Source organism: Hippocampus zosterae, chromosome 6 (assembly GCF_025434085.1).
Source record: "Hippocampus zosterae strain Florida chromosome 6, ASM2543408v3, whole genome shotgun sequence".
NCBI classification, from domain to species: Eukaryota; Metazoa; Chordata; class Actinopteri; order Syngnathiformes; family Syngnathidae; genus Hippocampus; species Hippocampus zosterae.
The window spans coordinates 3083709-3104140 of record NC_067456.1 but is presented as its reverse complement, the minus strand read 5'-3'; the positions used below and the strand labels follow the sequence as shown (position 1 = coordinate 3104140).

At 44.9% G+C, this 20432-nt stretch overlaps 1 long non-coding RNA gene across 1 annotated transcript; it reads right to left on the bottom strand.

The window, feature by feature from the left end:
* Positions 1 to 481: 481 nt before the first annotated feature.
* LOC127602180 (uncharacterized) lies at positions 482 to 18756 on the bottom strand. The gene is made up of 2 exons (XR_007962717.1): positions 18560 to 18756; positions 482 to 651 (listed from the first exon to the last, which is right to left on the bottom strand). It is a non-coding gene; the product is annotated as an uncharacterized LOC127602180 (long non-coding RNA).
* Positions 18757 to 20432: the final 1676 nt, after the last annotated feature.

Sequence of the window (20432 nt, the reverse complement as noted above, 5' to 3'; positions counted from 1 at the left end):
TGCCGCTCGCAGGAAGCAAAGCAAACAATGAGACGGCGATCCCGCTTGAGTGGTTCGAAAGGGCGCGTTGCGAAGTCATGATGTGCACTGAGAGGTCAAACCTGTTCAGGATGCTTAGCGTAGTTTTGGTAGAAATGTGAAGTTCATGCTAATTATGTCTTTTATCACCATGATTTTTTTTTTTTAATCAGCATCTGTCCATCTATACAATATCCTCAAGAATTGAAGGATGTGCAGCAGGATATGTGGCATTTCTCGACTCCAGACAAAATTTCCAGTCCATGCGCTACCCCTCCACATTGTGATTTTCGCTAACTCTTCCAGATGACCGCACAAGACAAATATAAAATCTTCACTTCCTCGTTGGAGGTAAAAACAATTTTCAAGTGCACGTTTATTCACACGAAGAGAATAATTTGCGTCACCTTTTTGCATCTTTCAACACCGGCCCTCAGGAAAGTGAGGCGATAATAATCGCATGTCATTCATTCATTCATTCATTCATCTTCCTAACCGCTTGATCCTCACTAGGGTCGCGGGGGGTGCTGGAGCCTATCCCAGCTGTCTCCGGGCAGTAGGCGGGGGACACCCTGAATCGGTTGCCAGCCAATCGCAGGGCACACAGAGACGAACAACCATCCACGCTCACACCTAGGGACAATTTAGAGCGTCCAATCAGCCTGCCACGCATGTTTTTGGAATGTGGGAGGAAACCGGAGCACCCGGAGAAAACCCACGCAGGCCCGGGGAGAACATGCAAATTCCACACAGGGAGGCCGGAGCTGGAATCGAACCCGGTACCTCTGCACTGTGAAGCCAACGTGCTAACCACTGGACTACCGGGCCGGCATGTCATTCATTTTTGCATTGAATTCGCCTCGTATGAGGAGCTGCCACTTGGAGGCGTGGGAGGGGGGGTTGCCGCCTCTTTATTGGTGGCCAAGAGGAACATTTGGTTGAGGCCTCTTTTCATCTGGCCGGCGGGCAAGGAGGATTTGATATTTATTAAAAACCAGAGATCAGTGCATTTCCTCCAGTTCTGTGACTCCACAATCCCGGGTTATGTCAGTGAGGCGGACCACACATGGCGACCGGATCTGAAAGCCCGCCGCCGTATGTTTACCTGACCCCATATTTGAATTTCGGTTCCTCAAACGTGCACGTCAGGACTTCATTACACTCGGAATCCTTTCCGTGCTGCCTTGATCTTAAAAGTATGGCCGGGTCTTTGTCACAAGAATTTCAACAGGACGTATTTGCATTTCATCCGTTTGGCTCGGATACACCGGGAATGGGTTCGAGCGCTTTGTATTTCTAGATGGTCCCGGAGAGCCGCCATCCATTTGGCTCCACGGCTTTTCCTCAGCCTGCATTCATAAATTAGACATGCGAGCCATAGAAAAAAAAAAACTGCCAGCAACCCTCCCCCCCTTAAAATCCACTTTCGTCTGCAAAACATCTGGAATTCATTGAGTGGAGGAGGAGGAGGTTTTTTGGAAGGAGGGCGGGGGGCTGAGATGAACTCCAAAAGCAGTGTGTACATTTGGACACAGCCCCTGACTTGAGGTTCCCTCAAAAAAAAAAAAAAAAAAAAAAAAGGTTACTTAGGCTTGCAAACAGAAACCTTCTGATGCTCGCCTCTTATTGCAACAGCGGTGGAACAAATCTGCTTTTGTTCAACAAAGGCTGCGAATGTATTATTTAACATTTCTTGCCAAACATTTTTTTGACTGATTTGATCCACCTGTCATCTGTTCACGCCATGACTTTATGGAAAGTTGGTCCTCCAGTCTTAGTCACATGACCTTGTGATTGCACTGACTCCTTTTTGAAATATTTGTAAATGTCTGTCATTACCTCGCCTTTTACAGCTAAATGGTTGAGAAGGTAGTCCCAATGACCATCACCTGCCTGGCAGCTGCGCGATTATTACGCTGAATTAGTCTGCTATTTTTCACTTGTCTGTGTGTGATTTCATACATTCTTTCCCATTCTTGTTTGATGTACAGCTTCAGCTGTTCAAAAGTCCGTGGGTGTCTGTTGTTGTATTTTACGCTTCATAATGCGCATTACGCATTTTCAACGGCAGACAGGTCTGGACTGCAGGCAGACGAATCAATCACGGGTCTCGATATATGGGTTGCGGTAAGATTCAAGGCTTGGATTTTCATTCATTCATCTTCCGTACCGCTTGATCCTCACTAGGGTCGCGGGGGGTGCTGGAGCCCATCCCAGCCGTCTCCGGGCAGTAGGCGGGGGACACCCTGAATCGGTTGCCAGCCAATCGCAGGGCACACAGAAACAAACAACCATTCGCACTCACACTCACACCTAGGGACAATTTAGAGTGTTCAATCAGCCTGCCACGCATGTTTTTGGAATGTGGGAGGAAACCGGAGCACCCGGAGAAAACCCACGCAGGCCCGGGGAGAACATGCAAACTCCACACAGGGAGGCCGGAGCTGGAATCGAACCCGGTACCTCTGCACTGTGAAGCCGACGTGCTAACCACTGGACTACCGGGCCGCCCCGGCTTGGATTTTTTTTATTTTTATTTTTATTTTTTTTTAAGTGGAATGATACAATTCGGTGGGATTTCGATTTGATATGGATACGGCTCCGTTTGATAGGGCATGATGCATTGATGTCTTATCATTTCACACATATGAATGAATTGTCAGTACCCTAAGTGTGGTGTTTTCTTCATAGATATCTCCCCTCTGTATATTTAAAGAGGATCGATCGATTCAATAAATCTTTTAAATCCAAAATGATTTTTTAAAAACTTTTCCAATCAGTTTTATTACACCGCTAACAAATATATATAATATTCAAGAACTGCTAAGCTGCCCTGCGTATTGTGTCGTTCCTTTTCACTGCCAAAATATGAGAGGAACATGAGTCTAGAAGTGCCTCGTTAAGGGAAATAAAACGTGCAACGGTGCCTAAAGCAAATAGTTGTGCAGTCATACCTGGATGCGCGCGGCATGGTGGCCTCTATGAAGAGTGTTTTTGTTGGTCTGAGACATTAATTATAACCTGCTGCAATGGACTTTACGGCGTGCATGTGTAACTACAAAGACAATACCCACATTGTCTTTCACCTTTTTTTTTTTTAACTCAAATGTGTTATATCTGATGTTTTTGTCTGTAATTGTCATTTATAAAATTGTGAAGTTGCCTTTCATTGTCATTAAGAGCCAAAGAATTGTGCCACATCTCACCAAAGCTGTTGCCCTGCTTCGATTAGTTATTCAATGCCACACAATTAAAAACGCAGAAACATCCACTTTTGATTTATTTTGTCCGTCCATACTTCATACCAAATGATTCGGTGATAAATTTTCCTTCGCTCATGGATACCACGTAATTTAGATCGATATTTAAGATTAGAAATATTTTAACATTTTCCTTTTGAAACACTCTCAATTTGTTTCCATCCCAAGAAGAACATTGACCACTTTAATGAGCTCCTCTCTAGTAGCTCAGTCTTCGGATTATCATCTAAAACGTCTAACAAAGCTGATAGCTGCATAAATAAACTCCTACTTGTTCTATCGGCTACACTTTTTGGCAACAGAAATGAAAACAAACACCTCGGTGACGGCACTTTCTTTGCTGCGGATTTGTGATTTATCCATCGCTAAAAATTTGGCCCAACTCAAAAATGGTAAACACGAAGCATTTTTTTGATTTGGTTGTCTGCCAAGGCACACGGCTGTATTCTGATAACAGGCCCCATTTCCTGTACTTAAGATTTTTCTTGAACATTAGGCCTCATTCTCAGGCTGCGAATGGCAGAGATCGGCGGCCCGGTTTGAATCATCTCAACCTCGCTTGCCTCAGACGTCCGACCAGATGTTTGTTCCCCTTTGCAAATCACTAAGTGGTTCCTAGTACAGGTTGGTGCTGAATGCCTCCAGCTCAGCTTTGGCAGCACACAACCGAGGCATTCCAATCCCGCAACATCACATTTTCCCTTCAGTTTAGCTATCGCAAATAATTATTTATCCTGAAGAAACCTAATCTTGAAACCCGATGTCGCCGCTGTCGTGAGGTTAGATGGCATTTTAAAAACGTTCTACAATTCCATCATTTAATCCTTTTGTCAATACAACATCCTCCATGGTTGATAATTAAAAAAACAAACAAACAAAACCCAATTCACAATAAAATACAGCATGTCTTGAAGCTACATGACGTTATCCCAAGCCATAATGCTCAGCAAGAATTTAACCAGGGGGGCTAGCTAGCTAGCTAGCTGATAGTGAGCATGAAAGGCTATCATATCAGTCTACATCAAACTTTTCACGGTAGCTATAAAAACAAACAAACCAAAAAGAACAGTTGTTGCACATTTCCTATATCAGTGAATTTATTTAATTGGGGCAGTACACATTAATCAACACAATAATAAACCGTGTAAATGCGCTGGACCTAGCATAAATGCTAGTTTTCAGCCATAGTCCCAAAACGGGTTTCTATAACGCATACAACTTTAAAACCTCCCCCACCACCCCTTCCCAGTTGGTTCCTTGCTTTGAAGAGTCTTACCAAAGCTGACCTGAGTACAACAACAACGCTAAGGAATTCACCATAGTCATCTTTATCATGTACCCTAGACGTGAATCGCAGCTGTCTGAGTGGTGTCCAAATTCACACCTCCTTGGAAGACAAATGCACAGCTAAGAAAATATTTACAGTAAGGGACGACTCTCGTGTGGCGGTTCTCTCTCTCTCTGGCTGGAAGTGATGTCGCTCGAAGGATGTCGGAGCAGGAGCCCACCTGGCGCTGATGTCCATTTGCAATCGTAGCTTTGGGAGGTCGCCCTTACGCACCAAATGTCACCACACACGGGGATGCCCGTAAATTTCACATTTGCTACAATTCCGACTGTTTACCCGAGACAAATTTTAACCAAAGGCTGTAATTTTGGCCCTCTGTTTAGAGGGCAAAGACATTTTAGAGCTTAGAAAGATTCTTAAAAAATTAATTTAGCATTACTTTTTGTATTCAAGCAAAGCATTTCAATGGTGATGCTATGGCAAAGTATTGGCATGTTTAACGTGAGTCAGCACACACCTGTTTCTAGTTGGTGCCTCTGATTAGACCAAATAAAGTTCAGCTGTTCAATAAGCTTTTCCTGATTTTTTTAAATTTTTATTTTCCTAGCTAAAGATTTTGGAGTAACTCTTACTGCTATTTCAAACTGGTCACAATTCAATCTTCCGTGCTTCCGTTTACATTTCATAATTTTTTTATAGCAAAACTGCTGGATGCATTTGATATAGGTCAGTTTAATTTTCGCACTTTTATTTCTCTTGAAATAAAAGTGCGAAAAGGTGAGCTTGTGTGTGTGTATAAAAAAAAATATATACAAATATATGATTTTAATTTTTACAGAATAACTGATGATGTCATGGTATATATCATGATCATGCCATCAAATTAACATCATATAATGCTTAATTATTTTTTGAGTTATTTTGTTCTTCGTCATACGTGACATCATGCTGCGAAGGCACTGCTATGAAGTTTATCCTGTCAGATTTGGCGAAGTAGTAGTAAATTGCAAACTCTCATTTAAAAAAAAAAACCCCAAAAACCTTTGTTTCACACAGGCAGGCAATTTTTGGGCAAAATATTTCGCATTTTTCCCTGCCTTTTAACTGTGAAACCTCTATGACATGAGAGAGAGTTGATTTATTTTGACAAAATCCACCTTGGTCGTCCATTGCACACCGTCTTTCTGTTTTCAAAGACAAGGTCACACAAGTGTCCTTGCCAAAGCATCCCGTCCCTGGAGGCTTCAGTCCAAGGCGTAAATGAAGAACACCCACACTGACAGCGTGGAGCTAACACAGATGAGGAGGACATGGTAAACCATGATAAACAGATCAGACCACCCTTCAGCGCTCACCGTTTGCAAACGGGTGTTGCGCAGCATTTCTGTGACGCCTCCAACCGAGCTCTATTTAGACTTTGCAGGTGGATTTATGAGGATGACGTTGGAACAACCACTGTCGTCAAATTACTGCAATGATAACAATGTCATTGTGGGTGCCAAGTCCACTGACAGTGGATTTTTAAACAAGTCTACACACCCCTGTTTAAACACAGTATTTGGGGAGGGGGGGATTAAAAATAATTAAATAAAATAAGATGAATCACTTCAAAAAAAATCCACCACTCATATGACCTATAGCTTGCACAACTCAATTTTTTTAATCTTCCTGGAATAAGCAAGTGAAATGTTGGACTTGCACAAGTGTGCACACCCTTTTATATCTGGCATTTGACAAATTAAACAATACTCCATACATCAGGAAAATAAAACCACTTAAAATTCAGCATTTTTAAAAATGCAATGAACAAACTTTCTCGAAAAATGAATTAAAACTGATGGGGGGGGGGGGGCCCGAATGACATGAGTACTAACCATAATTAACAAATCCCAAACTATTATTACTCTGTTCTGAACACTGACTACTGTTTTGAACTGTGCAAAATAGAAAATTCTGGCTCTTTAAATGAACTAAGTTGTTGCGCAGACTCCCATTTCACATGATTTTGAATGTGATTGATTACATTCGGAATACAGTAATTTGGAACACGGCGACATTTCGTCTGCAGCCTGCACGCTGCATTCCAGTAATGCGATTTTCATTCTCGATACGGTATCGATACTGGCATAGTTATAGCAACAAAATAGAGAGGCAATTGTATTATATATATGAATATGAGGACATGTTCCACATTTAAATTAATTTATGATGGCCCAAAATGAAAGTTTGATGTGTATACATGAGTGTAGATGAGGATCTGGATAAAAGTGTAGTTAAAAAAAAAAAGCACACAAAAGTCATCATATCAATCGGTATGGCAGCGACAGATCCATCTCCCTTCTGGAATCAAACCAAAATATGGACAAGGTCGACATTTACTTTCAGATGGCGGCCTTGGCGCAGGTCTACATAGTGAGTGTCAACAGTTTGTTTGCTTAGTTCGTATTCTCCAACATGAATTATCTTGAGCTTCCTCATCCGCCTGGAATTTTTTATTTATTTTTTTTAATTTTTAGCCCGAGCAATAATAACTAGATATGAAATGTTCAACTTTTTTTTTTTGTGCTAGTGGGGGACGGATACCATATACAGATTTGTACACCTTGTGTGTATGAATCCACACTGGGTCTGTAAGTCAGTTCTGCACCACATCGAGGTGTTCAAGTCCTCCAATACTTTCTTATTTATCTAACCTCTTCTGCTTGGCCCGTTTTCTTCCTCTCGTTGACGTCGCAAAGACACCAAATGAAGCCGGGACCACCCGAATCCTGACTCCCCCTCGCAGGTGGGACTCGGGACTTGGATCTCAAGTTAAAAGTGATTATTGTGTCTTGAAACAAGCCTGTCTACACGCTAGCATGTCAAATAAAGCCGCGAAGAAGGTGAAAATAGCCAGCGTTGTAGCCGCGCTGCAGATCCCGAGGCCGCAGCAGAGCGGGCCGCCCGCCCGCCCGCCCGCTGCTTTGTTTAACAAGCCGGGCTTTTAAAGGGCGCTAATAAAACATCTCCTGCTGCGGGGGAAAAGGCTCTTCATAGACCATTTTTACTTCTCTATGCCGAGTGTGCATTAGCCCCCCCCCCCCCCCCCCCCCCCCAGCCCCCCAATCCTCTCCAGTGGACGTTCAAACGGACTCTTATGCGGGCGTCATGTTTTTAACTATAATTGGAGTGATAAAATGGCAACAGCCTCCGCATTAGAGCCGCTGTAACTCATGTCCGGGCTTGGGGATCATACGTGGGTAGACGTGTTACGTGTCTACATTAAAATATACAACGTTGGATGAGATGGCTGTCATGAATTGAAAATTGACTCATTTTTGTGAAAAAAAGGTTGAGGTATGAGCATAATTGTTCCGTGAAAACGCTTGTACCTCAAAACACTTGTAAAATCATGCAAATACCATTCACTCCAAAAAACCCAAAACAAACCAACTTGTAAGTCAGGTCACTCTTATCTCAAGGCACTGCTGGACTTTCATTTTTAGATTGAGCCATCATGTGACTCATATTGAAATGTGACTTTAATAAGGATGATTAATGGTAAGAAAATGAGCCTTGGTCTTAAGCATCATGATCAATCATCTGGCCGCTAGTTCTTCTTCCCCTTTCAAAAATTTCACCCCGGGTTTTGGTGGAGTCGGGGTTATTTTTATTTTTCCCAGAGTTGTCACTCGAGATAAACATGAGAAAGCTGGAGGCAATCTCGGAGAGACTTTGGCAGAAGATTGATGACATTCCAGTGAGCTTCTGGGGCCTCGGCCTCATGGGGGTCCAGCTCAGCTCCTCTTTACTAGGACATTTACTCCCCGTTTTTCGGACCAGCGGGCTCTTGCTACGACTAGCCCGGGCGGTCTCAGTTGTAGCAAGTGGACTCGAGGAAAGAATCAATCAGTTGATCGACTCAGGTTGGACTTTGAGGATAAATGCTCATACTTACACACAGACCAAGGATGACGGTCCTCTCCAAATAACAACATAATGCCCAAGATTATAATACAGCAACATAGTAGGCCTACGTGTTCAATGAAAAGAAGGAAGCGGTTTTATTCCGACAGAATTTATTTATGCTAAGCGCTTTGTTACAGCTGCCGCTGTTGTGAAAGCGCTATATAAATCAGCATGTATTGTATTGTATTGTATTATTGTAAACCACGCCCACATGTTACAAAGTACTTGAATAACGTGGGAAAACTACTTACGGATAAACTAATTGGAATGAGAAATCCATCCATCCATTTTCAACGCCGCTTATCCCGAGGAGGGTCACATGGAGTTGTCGGAGTCTATCCCAGCTGACTTCGGGAGGACCCTAGACTGGTCGTCAATCGACTGGTCATCCAGTCGATTGACTGGTTGTCATAGAGGGACAAATGACCATTTGCTGCCACACAGTCGCTGATCCCACGCTGCACGCATACAAATCAGGCGAGCGTACCACTCACACCATCAGCATTTACGTGAAATGTCATTTTTTTGTTTTTTTTAAACAAAGTACTGCAAACAAAAAGTAAAACACTGGATGAAAAAATATACTTAAGACAGATTTTGTGCATGGCTACAAGAATTGATTGCATGTCGTGTTTTGACTTTAAGTCCATCCATCCATCCATTTTCCAAACCGCTTGATCCTCACTCGGGTCGCGGGGGGTGCTGGAGCCCATCCCAGCCGTCTCCGGGCAGTAGGCGGGGAACACCCTGAATCGGTTGCCAGCCAATCGCAGGGCACACATAGACGAACAACCATTCACGCTCACACTCACACTCACACCTAGGGACAATTTGGAGTGTTCAATCAGCCTGCCACGCATGTTTTTGGAACGTGGGAGGAAACCGGAGCACCCGGAGAAAACCCACGCAGGCCCGGGGAGAACATGCAAACTCCACACAGGGAGGCCGGAGCTGGAATCGAACCCGGTGCCTCTGCACTGTGAAGCCGACGCGCTAACCACTGGACTACCGGGCCGCCCCTGACTTTAAGTCGACTTTTTCAAGATATAAGCTTTGTTATGCATTTATTTATTTTTCACAAGCCCTCTGAATTCTTAGTGATCTATTACTCTGTTTGACTCACCCGTAGATATAAAGAATTGAAGAATCTCCAGTAATCGGTTTCTTTTCCGCCTTCTCACTTTTGCCCCCACATACATTTCATACACCATTGTTCGCGAACCTAATTCACTGGTACCATTAGCCCGCGTTTTTTGGAGGTTACAAGCTGAAAGCCGAAAGGGGGGCCAGAGCAAGGGGGACGGGGGGGGGGGGGGGGGACGACCATTCCTAATATTAGGTTTCCATTAGGTCGGATGCCGAAGCGCATGAGTCATTTCAAGCTTGTTGTTTTTGGACTAAAATCTGAATTCCAACCCCCGGGCTGCATAATCAGCTGGCGCCTTAAGTCACGTGGGAGGGGCTGGGGGGGGGGGGGGGGGGGGGTTCTACAAAGAGGACGCAGAACCGTAAATACAACATGAGTAACTGTGCTTATGTGGCATACATCCTCGTCGTTATTAGAAATGTTAGCAGGATGTAGAGAGTGCGTTTGCAGTGACCTGAAAATGCAGAGACTGCCTACAACTTCAAAACGTGACAGTTGTGTGTATGTGTGTGTGTACACACACCGTATGTGGGTACTTCCTAATGGCTATCAAGTTGCTTTGTGCTCTGAAACCCTCGAGTGGTGCCATGGACGGACTTCCTACCATCATGCGGCCAGGCTGCAGCTGCATTCTCAAATACACGCGCGCATACACACGATACACACTGCACATTATCTCTCTGACCAGCTGTCACCATTGGGGGAAGAGGGTATATCCTTTCGCTTCAACTACTAAGTTAAAAAAAAAAAAACTATATGCAAAGAAACCAATTTTTAAAAAAAACATCACTAAGGGTCACATACAGTAAGTAATTTGTTCCAGGGTCAGCCTTTGGAATCATAGTCTTTGCACCCGTTTTCTGTTTCTGAGAGCCACGTCGTACTGAATTGTGGAGTGCCGTTGCCATGAACATGTTAGCGAGCAGTAGATTATTGAGAGTTTCTTGCGGCCCGATGCATTTTTTTTTGTGTGTGTGTGTGTGTGTCAGTATCTGTTCGGGTCCTTGTGATGTAAAGATGAAACCTAACCTGTCTCTTCATCCTGCGTCTGGCTCTATGGCGGATGCAGGCGCTGGGCTGTCATGTAGCGCTAGCTCCATGCGGGCGTGCAGCTGCTGGTGGACTGAACGTGCCACTTGAAAGATTTGGGACTTGCTTCACATTTCAAAGACCGGGACTTGTTGTCTTGTCTTTGCGCTTAAACGCACGGCGAGATCCTGTGGGGAGACACTTGACCCTTTCGCGTTCGGCTCTCGTCTTGTAGACTCCATGACACAAACTATTGGGGACGCTTATTTGTAAAGTTATATCAACTTTTGGGGCCGTGCAAACTTACGTGGTTTTCATGTTCTCATAAACATTGGCTTCATCCATCCATCCATCCATCATCTACCGCTTATCCGGGGCCGGGTCGCGGGGGCAACAGCTTTAGCAGGGAAGCCCAGACTTCCCTCTCCCTAGCTACTTCTTCCAGCTCTCCCCGGGGGATCCCGAGGCGTTCCCAGGCCAGCTGGGTGACATAGTCTCTCCAGCGTGTCCTTGGTCTTCCTCGGGGTCTCCTCCCGGTGGGACATGCCCGGAACACCTCACCGGGGAGGCGTTCAGGAGGCATCCGAATCAGATGCCCAAGCCACCTCATCTGGCTGCTCTCGATGTGGAGGAGAAGCGGCTCGACTCTGAGCCCCTCCCGGATGACTGAGCTTCTCACCTTATCTCTAAGGGAGAGCCCGGACACCCTGCGGAGAAAACTCATTTCGGCCGCTTGTATCCAGGATCTCGTTCTTTCGGTCACGACCCATAGCTCGTGACCATAGGTGAGGGTTGGGACATAGATCGACCGGTAAATTGAGAGCTTCGCCCTCCAGCGTGTCCTGGGTCTTCCTCGGGGTCTCCTCCCGGTGGGACATGACCGGAACACCTCACCGGGGAGGCGCTCAGGAAGCATCCGGATCAGATGCCCAAGCCACCTCATCTGGCTCCTCTCGATGTGGAGGAGAAGCGGCTCCACTCTGAGCCCCTCCCGGATGCCTGAGCTTCTCACCTTATCTCTAAGGGAGAGCCCGGACACCCTGCGGAGAAAACTCATTTCAGCCGCTTGTATCCGGGATCTCGTTCTTTCAGTCACGACAAACAATAAACATTGGCTTATCAAACGTAAAAGCATCAATGCGAGAAGCATTCCCGTCTACTGTCGGTTGGTCAGTTAGCCGGTTTACCAAAAACATCGATCGCGTCACCCTGCCGCACATAAAATAACACTTGGTGATGAGCGTTTGTGGCGATGGACAAATCCTGCCGTCTGGTACCAAGCGATTGCTCCAGCAAAGCCAGCATTCAGGGTCAGGTTTCCAGAGAAAGGCGCAAGATTGTTCTCGCTAAGGTTTCTCTCCGGTTGCCAAGAAAGCACTTAAGGTGGTTCTGACCCATTTGCGGTTCCTCCGAGAAATGGCACCGGAATGCTTAGTGTTGACCCCCCCCCATGCCGATTACTGCCTGAAAGCGATATAATGCAAGTACTGTTCTGGTGCGGCGCGATGCCACCAAATGGGCTATTTTTGGCATTAGACGTCGGCGTATCACTATACTGTGCGTGTTTTCTTGGCAGTTGGCCACGCGATGTAAGACCAAACCCAGCAAATGGTGTTGTCAGATCGTTATCGCCGCATGGCCAACTCATTTGCAGCATTGAATTCATTGCGCGGTCGTCAAAGGAGCGGCTTTATGCGGTATGAGTGATTACACAGATTGTCTCTAATGCGCAGTAATGACGTTTGCCTTTCGCTTTTTGTTGTTCTTTGGATATTTATTTTTATATGGTTAGTATTAAAGCCAGTCCTCCTTCAAAAAGGCCCCTCCATCCAATTTCATCTCGACTGGACCGAAACGCACGCAAAGTTGCTTGTTAAACTTGTAACAGGAAAAACGGAAACTCAACCGGCGCCAATATTTTTACTCGCCCTCAATTACTGGAATATATGGCCATAAAGAGTCCAACTCTTTCGACAAAAACTTTTCATAGCTATTGGAAAATATGTAAACTGGCTTTTGTATTTACAAAACAGATGGAACCGGAGGTGTCAAATTTTCCTCCCCGTTATGGCGGCAGGGCCACAGTTATCTTGGAAGAGTTTTGATGCCGGCCGTAATGTACACCGCGCCTATCAAGAACATCAAAACCATGCCTGGAACCGATGCCAGAAGTTCCCCCCGCAAATGAGTCCCATATGGTTTCAAGCAAAACAACTCGCCTGAATTTACACAGAACCGCTGCATCTTTGCCGACTGCACAGTAGTCGGAGTCGATGCTTGTTTAAACGTGTTTGTTTTAGCCTTTGACGCGTCCTAACGAAGCCGTCGTTCACTCCGTGATGGTGACGCGCTTTGACGGGCGTCCTTGATGGCCTTAACGAGACCTCGTAGAGCTAGTACAGGATTGTGTATGGTCATGCTTTAAGTGCGATAGGCTGCGACATATTTCTCTTGGCATCCATCGCTGGTGGGGGGTGGGGGGGGTGTCATTTGGTGCTAACAGGCGTCTCATTCCATTTTTATGACTTCAGCTGTTATTGTTTGTTCATCTCACTTGGCATATGTAGTGTGTGTGTGTGTTAGCCTGTTAGCCTTGACAAAATTAGAACATCACTCCAAGTGCTGACAGGAAAAAAATGTAGAGGGCAGCACTTGTGGAATTTTTGGAGACGACATAGCCTATCTGTCATGAGGTCCAGCTGCTTCTGTCAGGTAAGGGAGGGGCAAGCGGTGGAAGAACAGAATGATGTGTATATCACGGCCTGCTGTATGCAAAGTCGGCTACAGACCTCCGGGACCTCTGATGGTAAAATCAGACCGCTTCGGAAGAATGTTTTTTGAAAAACTTCTTGATGCATAATCTTTGGCCTTGGAGGTTCCATTATATGCTAATGCTAATGTCCAAAAAATGCCCCTTGCTTCTTTGACTTTGATGCAAAAAATAAAAATGCAAATACACATGCACCCACAAACCCATTTCCCAAACAGCGACAATACTGAGGCTTGTTATCTTAAGTTCAAAGCAGAGCCCGGGTGTCTCTCTTCTTCTGCGAAGAGGCTTAGCCAACCCTTAGAAAATGCTTTTATGATAAGAGCTAATTGTGTTGGTGTGATTGATATCAGACATTTAAGACCTAATCGTGCTGACCTTTTACCGCTGCCGGGAACTGGAGCTGCACTTTTAAGAACGGAATCGTTTGGGCCTCTAGTTATCGAGACAATAACAAATAGGGATCCTTCAGATAGTCTTCCAAAAATAAAGAAGAAACACAGGACAGTCAATGTCATGTTTTCTTTCAAGATAATAGACCAAAAAGTATGAATGGATGCAAGTCAAGCGCAAACACTAAACATGCCATCTCAATATGGCTCTTCGTGAAAGAGATGTCACCATTTGAGTCTGAGAATAGAATAGTAACAGAAACGCAAGAATAGTGAGATGAAATCCTGGCATTCGACTTTTAAATGCACAGCGCTTGAAAGTTTCCCAATGAAACCAAATCAGAACCGCGTCTGGTTTGAAAGTATTTCAAAGTGGTTCATTATAACACCTCCGGAGAATAGAGGCCAGTCAGATAAAAGCTCTCAAGGTTTTCATCACCTCTCTTTGGAATGAGATGCGCTGACAGACAAGTGAAGTGATGAAGCTCAATGTGATCAACTGCGCTTCAAGTTGGTGTTCCTACTGGCAGTTCTCCTTGAAGTGGAGTCCGAACTTTTCAATAGGCTAACATGTTGGGCTATGCAAAAAGGTTTTGTCAAGACACTCAAGTCGGCTTGAGAACTTTTGAATTAGGTTGTATGTAGTGGATGATATAAATGAGGGTAACGATTTGCACTCTACTGACTACTCCTGATAAGTTGAGGTCATTGTACTGCCTCGGTGTGAAAATGGCTCCAAACGCATCTGGCTACGTAGCTGGAAAAGCTGCTAGCTTCAACATGGAAGAGTCACCCATTGCTGTTGGACAGTTGGCGTTGGTGCGGCTGGATGGATGGCCGCTGAAGTTGAGGATGAGGAGAGAGGAGCGTTGGCGAAGAGCGCCGATGCGTATTTGGAACCGTGAGTCGCCGCTTGGAATTGAAATGGATTTCCATGGGACAGGAGAAGTGAACCAATCTCTTTTTTCGTCAATGGATGCTACAGCTTCTTGTTGACTTTGAAACTTAGCTTGTCGGCGACGTGTGCACATTTTGAGCATGACGCCTCTGATCCACTGGTTAAAGGATACTTTGATTCTCTCCTCTTTCATCTCAAACTGCTTCAAACAACAAAGCGTGTGACGGAAAAGTGGTTAGGACTGCACGACTGTCCGTGTTTTATGTTATGTGTTGTGTTTATTATTTTACTTTATGTTAACTGTTTTGTAAAGCGCTTTGTTACAGCTGCCGCTGTTGTGAAAACGCGATATAAATCAGCATGTATTGTATTGTCCCTCATTTTCTTCTCAGACACTATCCCGTAAATACTAGGTGCGAAGCTAGCTTGCTCTAAGCGGCGACTGGCTTGCTAGCGCGACTAAAAACTGTCCTTTGCGGTGTGTCGAGACACTCCCCTGACTCGCGTTGTTCTATTTTATTGTGTTTGCACTATTTTACACCCATGAGTGCTGAGTTTTAGTTTTGACTTTGATATCTGTACTGTAAATGTTTTAGAAATTACACTGTATCTATGTAGTTGCTAATTAGCTTTGTTCAGGGACAACCTAACACAATCAAAAAGACAGTGGTAACCTCAAACTAGGATTCAGAGGACCGAAAATGAGTGTCCAGTTCACTCAAAAAGCCCTTTTGTACAGTACATTTCAAAATCTGGAACAGGGTCCCTCCGAAAGAAATGGAGCAGTGACGTTAGCTTAACATCCGCAGTAGCATGTCATTTTGACCCATTTAGATCTATCCCTGTTGTTTTTACTGGCGTGTACACATCTCTCAACCAGGCGATTTTTTTTTGGCATAGTACAGTTTAGCCATAATCTATGGCATCTGATCGTAGCGGAAGTGAATAAAGAAACCACAAATATTGTGACTCGTGAACGGGACCAGATGCATACCATTATCGATCCCTTCAAATACTTAAAAGGGACGGTTTTAGGCTCTGAAAAAAGTACAAAACCGTAATTTTCTTGTCTATTGGTTGATTTTTAGGTCACAGACAAGCTGTTTAATGGAATTTTAGGCTATTTTATCAAAAGCTGTTAAAATTGCCCATAAATATCACCTTTCTGGCGTTTATGATGTTACTGTTTACTAGCTGCGGTAATGGTAAACCAGCACCAGACAAACGCATTGCGATTAGTGTCATTGACTCTGACAAGGTGCCGTTGCAATGACCACGTTGACAAAAGCCAGGTTTGTAAGCGACACCGCTCGTGATTTTATTACCTGAAGCCCAGGGCAGCAGCCGTGGCCTTCTCCATCCTTTCCTAATTTTATCAGCTCCGCTTCGTGAGGGCCGTCCATTTTAGACTCGAATGTCGCCACAGGCTTCTAATGAGAGGAAACTACCCTCTTACTTTAACGGCTACTCTTGCAACTTGTCTGAGAGTCTTCTCCATTTGCCAGAGACGCAGAAGGCCTCTTTCTTTTAATCCCTGACGTCTAAATTTGAAGCTTAAAGTGTATCATTAGTGCTCCTGAGGATTCTGTCTGGAGCAGCTTGATGGGAGGGAACGGTCAGGGGGGAGAAAGGTCTTTAAATTGGTATTATCCAGCCATCTCCGTAATTCTGATAGCCTCTTGCTGACTGATGGTCTGCTCCTTTATCTTCATTCACGGTGGACGGATTGTGACAGAAAGTATGTCTGGAACAGAAGAAGGGCTAGATTGTTGGCTTGTAGATAGATCAGAGGTCTGCCTTGTGCTGGGTGGATGAGTGCGTTTGCTGGGGTGCTCGTGTCTATGTGGGCCCAGACTGCCGGGCTCCATCCAGAGACAGCCCGAGTCCAGGAAATTATTGCCACTATGCCAGATGTCCACTCATTTTTTTTTCTCCTTTCTTTCACCGCATGGTGATTGATACGGTATGTAATGAAGTCGAGGCTTAAGCGCCGCCATTTTTATGTCATGTGAAGGGGCGTTTTCACAACACCGGTTTGAACTGAAACCTTTGTTCATTTTAGGCTTGAGAATTTGACTAGACCTCCTCGATCGACTATGAGGGAAATCAACCATCGGATAATTGAACTTGTGTTTCTTGGTTGTTGTTGTTTTTAAATATTTCAATTATAGCAGATTCAAGACGAAGAGTACTATTTTTGTCCACGGCAATCCGCCATACCTCTAATGTGGGCGTTCCTGCTATCTGGCGGACGTCGGTCTATAGTTAGCTGCTCGGACCGTGTCTAAATTCTAACGCAGCGAATGTAACGTGATTTGGGTGTACTCGTTTTCACGATAATACATCCATCCATTTTCGGAACCCCTTAATCCTCACTAGGGTCGCGGGGGGTGCTGGAGCCTATCCCAGCCGTCTTCGGGCTGTTGGCGGGGGACACCCTGGATCAGTCGCCAGCCAATCACAGGGCACACAGAGACGAACAACCATCCACGCTGACAATCACACCTAGGGACAGTTTAGAGCGTCCAATAAGCCTGCCATGCATGGTTTTAGAATGTGGGAGGAAACCGGAGCACCCGGAGAAAACCCACGCAGGCCCGGGGGAGAACATGCAAACTCCACACAGGGAGGCCGGAGCTGGAATCGAACCCGGTACCTCTGCACTGTGAAGCCGACGTGCTAACCACTGGACTACCGGGCCGCCTCACGATAATACATTGTCAGTGAAAACAATTGTGGCAAAATCAAGTGTGATTATTTGAAATATGAATAGCTCCATGTTAAAAAAAAATTGAATATTGAGAAAACCCATTGTTGAGGCCAGACCTTCTTTCGTAACAACTGTCAACTTGTCCTCGCAAAAGCCAAAGAAGAACCAAAATTTTTGGATAGTCACCAAACGGAGTCTACTGATGTTCAAGTTTTGGTCCGCATTTCCAAATTGTCCTCGACGTCTTTGACTCTCCACCATACCTTATTTTGGTCTGTATCGGGCGGATTAGCACCGGAATTCACCCCAGTACTTCCAAAAGCCTCCAAGTCAAGTTTGGGAAGGTGAACGAGTTTGCAGACCCACGAAGCATCATTAAAAAAAAAAAAAATCTTAAAGCAAGCCACTACACATCCGCACCTGCATTCCTATCAGCTGAGAGGACGGCCAGAGGGTGAGCGATCGGAAGTAAGGAGAGAGGATCAACTTTTGGCCCAGCGGACTCACCGGCGCGAGGTTTCGTCTGGGAGTCCGATTACAGTGGTCTTGCGATACAAGTGATACAAGTTTAGGAGTTTTGAAGTCGCAGTATAAGGAGCAGCTTTGCTTTCAACTGAAGAGAATTGTTCATAATTGTTGCTTTCGTGCATGAGAAATCGTTCTGTTTTGTGCAACAACAACAACAAAGGACCCCTTCGCTATCTGTAACATTAATGTCATGATAAGATAAGATAAGATGAGATAAGATAAGATAAGATATCCTTTATTCGTCCCACACTGGGGAAATTTACAGCCTCCAGCAGCAAGAATGTATGTAGAAAGAAGAAAGAGAAAAAAACAACAAACATCTTTCAATTAAATGCAATATGAACACAAAATGGATAAATCGCAGTACTATTTACAATTTTCCTTCACATCATTTAATTATTATTATTCATTCATTCATTCATTCATTCATCTTCCGAGGCGCTTGATCCTCACTAGGGTCGCGGGGGGTGCTGGCGTCTATCCCCAGCTGTCTTCGGGCAGTAGGCGGGGGACACCCTGAATCGGTTGCCAGCCAATCGCAGGGCACACAGAAACGAACAACCACTCACACCTAGGGACAATTTAGAGTGTTCAATCAGCCTGCCATGCATGTTTTTGGAATGTGGGAGGAAACCGGAGCACCCGGAGAAAACCCACGCCGGCCCGGGGAGAACATGCAAACTCCACACAGGGAGGCCGGAGCTGGAATCGAACCCGGTACCTCTGCACTGTGAAGCCGACGTGCTAACCACTGGACTACCGAGCCGCCATATTTTATTATTATTATTATTATTATTATTATTATTATTGTTATTTATTTTTTATACAGCTCAGGGATGCTTCAATCCAAAAATGAGTCCACTCAAGCATCTCACATGTACACCAAAAGCCAAACTCACAAATCTTGCGGCTTGATAATTGGGAGCCAAATCGCTGTGAAATCGGCCTCGTCTTTGAGCAATAATTCATATTTGTCCAATAACAAAGCTGGAATTCTGCTGGCCCGATGCCAAGCCTAAAAAACCGACAGGCTCCTTTCCCGTTTCGAACAGTCCCTTCTTTCCTTCGACAAACAATCTCTGCAAGCCGTTGTGCCGAGCAACCCAGCCCGAAACTCAGCGGAACAAGCCGAGGGAGTCGACTTGTTTACATTCGTGGCTTGTTCCTGAGATTTGAGCATCACGTCATTTAACGCACACCGTAAACTTTTCCTCCCCGGGGGAGTTTATACAAGTATCGCTCACTTAGAATCAAGCTTTTATTTATCTTTACACTGCCAGGAATATTAGCTTCTCTTTTATTTGTGTTCCAACCCAGTACGGCGGGTGCTCGGCCCAACCTTAGCCACTCGGCTACCCCCGCTGGGAAGAAACCATCAATTTCAGTCGAGGAGTCGTAACCCCGTGACTCGAAGTGACTTCTTTTGCTCCTACCTTGACAGTGCCGAATTAGCGTGGCGCCCTGATGGATTACCTGCGTTTGACCTCGGTTGTTGACTGCGATGAATCTGTCCGGAGTCATCTGGGGGCCCCAGCAGAGTTATTGCCGGGCTCTTACCGGCTGAAAACAAGTTGTTGTGGCTTAAACTTCAGAATTTCACTTGGTAGAGATGACGCCCTGCCCCGAAAGGATACGCGTGCGCACACACACACACACGAAAAGGGTAAAAAGTGGAATGTTCTGAGTGTAGTCATTGAGCAACACAGCCACGGCAACATCTCTACCTCGTTATGACTGATTCTGAACTTTCCTCGCAAAGTGATTTGTGTTCCGAGTGTGTAACATGTGGATCGGTCACAGTAATCCACCCCGAGTCCAAGAGTTCATCGAGGAATGATGCATCTCTGTTCTTGTTCGACATGTGCTTTTTATTTAGTCGCCAGGCAGCCTTATCGGCACTGCTCGGAAAGGGCCCCCGCAAATGTCTGCTGGGGGACGTTGGTAACTGGTGGCTGACTTAAAAAGGAATTCTCTGTCTTGTGTTCTGTTTTTATTTTTTTTTTTTAATCTAACTTGCTGTTCAACAAATGTTTCGTCACATTTAGTTCGGGTACAGAAACAATAGAGCAGAGGTTCTCAAATGTTCTTGGAAAATGATGATCAATAGGTGATTGATTGGAGCGCCACTAAATATGAATCAGTTGTGAAACGCAAATTAAGGGATGTGCAACTTTAATGCTACATGAGGAGGGGGTGGCGGGGGGCAGATAGGACCATGCACTTCCTAACCAATTGCCCTGCACTTTAAATATGGACAGATTACATGCTCTTAACATATTTCATTTTTAATAATAATAATTCCCTCTCCCTACCCAGCGTTTTTCCTTTCTGAATTCTGATTGCAATTTCCCCATTGCGGGACAAATAAAGGATATTTTAATCTTAATACATTTCTCAATTTATAAAGAAAAAAATGCAGTATCCTAACCCGACAACAAAGGGTT